We start from the raw sequence: 2,560 nt of genomic DNA on the forward strand, positions 1-2,560 counted from the left end.
TCTCCCCCCCCGCCCCGCGGTGTCTGGGTTCCTCCACCCTCAGGGTCCAGTTCTCCCCCCCGCCCCGCGGTGTCTGGGTTCCTCCACCCTCCAGGGTCCAGGTCGCTCCCCCCCTGCGGGGTCCGGGTCCCTCCACCCTCCAGGGTCCAGTTCGCTCCCCGCTCCAGGGTCTGGTTCTCTTCAACCTCAGGTTCCCCATCTCCCCACCCTCCTGGGTCCGTGTCTCCCGGCACTTCACACGACTGCCAAGGGGAAAGCCAGTTTTGATCTCGGAGGGGGAGGACAACTCCCACCAGTCAAGGAAGAGGTAAGGTGGCCAGTAAGGAGGCCCAGGATTGCCAGCCGCCTGCAGCGGGAAGGGCCTGGGATGCAGCGGGGTGGGCACCTTCCATGTGCACTGGCACCTGCTTACGCCTGGGTTCTGAGGGCCTGATACACGTGTGGACTAAGTACTGGCTGAACTGCTCCTCATGGCTTTTAGAGAAGAGAAAATAGGAGACTGGAGAGAACCAGCAAATTAGCGAGTTGGTGCCCTGTGGGTGTTTCCTGTAGGAAATACCTAAGCTGGATTATTTAAATGGTCTAAAACGAACATGACAAAACACCATTGAAAACAACTACATGCATGGAAAGATTATTTTCCTAAAAAGAACCTTGTTAAAATGATGCCAAGGGCTTGTTTTACAGTTAATTAATATATCTGAACCCTAACACACTTAACAGGGAAAGCAAGAGTCTCGTATTTCACTAAGAACTTCAGTGGCAACTTCGTAAATTGAAAAGAAGGAAGATATTTAGAAAAACAAAAGAGCATAATATTAGTGAGAACTAATTTTTAAAGAGGCAGAAAAACTACTTAAATATGACTCAAAACATTTATTAAAGTTTAAGTTAAAAAATTCTAAAAGACTTATTTTTCTAATTTTTTTTACTGTAAATTATAGATTTTATTAAATATAATTTCTCTGGAGCCAAGATGTTAATTTTAGAAAACTACACACAGTTTTACTAAAATATCAAAACTTCTCAAATATCTTGAACTATTTTACCAATTTGGTGCTTTGCTAATCTGGAGGAATTCTTGATCTGAATAAGCACATCTAATTTTGCTGAGTTCCTGAGTTTTAGGGCAGCCAGGCTTTTCTCTCATTACGACTGCAGATATGAGAGTATCCATCTCCACTTTCAGAGTGACGACTCCACTTTTAGGGTTAAAATTAAAGGCTTTGGAGTCAGATGGGCTTGGATTCAAACCCCAGCATGACCACCCTTTCATGCTATCATTCATTTAGTCGTGCATTTAACCAGTATTTATTCAGAGACACATTAGTGAATATACAGTAATTGTCCCCTTCCTTCTCTGCCCTCCTGGGTAAAGTCAGACAATAAAAAAAGGAAATAAAACAAATGAGTTAATTCCATAGCATGTTAGAACATGATACATGCTATGAGGTGGCAAACTACAGGCCATAATAGCCACAGAATTGGGTCTGTGTGTGTGTGTGTGTGTGTGTGTGTGTTTGCACGGTGGCACCGGTGCAAATTATAATTTTAAAAGAGGTCTTGGTCACATCTCTCTGGGCTTCAGTATAGTCATGCCTAAAATGGTGATATCACTAAATCATCTCAGAGGAATAAAATAATGTATGTAAAGTGCTTAGCTCAGATGCTGGCACTTCGCAAACATGAAACAAATGGGAGACATCCAGATGAGAATGGAAAAGGACAAAGTTAATTTTCTAACTCAATGGATATCTTTGAAGGCCAGTATTCTACAGGGTTCACCAAAGCAGCCAACTTTTAAGAGAAGAAAATACCCCAAATGCACAATTCTGTAATTAACGAGCATTATTGCAAAGGCTTTCAATGTACTAAAACACAGCAACTCATAAGCCTCTCCTAAAAAGTTAATGAACCAAACAAAATTTTAACATTAGTATTATAGAGTTGTTCTGAAGATCTGAATAATTTAAAGGACTTGTGGCAGCTTGTATTTTACAAAACTGGCTTCAACAATATTTTTAGTCCTTCGTGCTCTTCTAGAACCTTGAAGCCGGAAGGACCTCTGTGACCGCCCCATGAGTAGAACATGGCGAAAGCAAGGCCGCCTGCCTGCTGAGGCTGGGTCAGGGGCAGTGCAGCTTCTGGCTGGCTCTTCCTCTCTCGGGACACATCTCTTGGTGGCCCTGATCTCTATGTGAGAAGACTGCTTACTCTGAAGCACCCATGCTGTGGAGAACATGTGGAGAGGCCACACAGAGGTGAGAGAGATGCCAGAGGACCCCATCTGCTCCAGCCCTCAGCTGTCCAGGTTTCCCCAGCGCAGACAGCAGAAATGTAATGAACTGAGCCTGTGGACCATCCCAGGCCCAGCCGCTGTCTGACCACAGCTGTGAGAGAGCTCGCATGAGAAGGGCTTAGCTGATACCCAACTAGTAGAATGGGGAGAGAGGGAGACAGAGAGAGAGAGAGAGACAGAGAGAGGGGTGGGGGAGGGAGAGGGGGAGAGAGAGAGAGAGAGAGAGAGAGAGAGAGAGAGAGAGAGAGAGGGAGGGGAGAA

The sequence above is a fragment of the Neophocaena asiaeorientalis genome, unplaced genomic scaffold, assembly GCF_003031525.2.
Source record: "Neophocaena asiaeorientalis asiaeorientalis breed wild unplaced genomic scaffold, Neophocaena_asiaeorientalis_V1.1 scaffold684, whole genome shotgun sequence".
Taxonomy (NCBI): domain Eukaryota; kingdom Metazoa; phylum Chordata; class Mammalia; order Artiodactyla; family Phocoenidae; genus Neophocaena; species Neophocaena asiaeorientalis.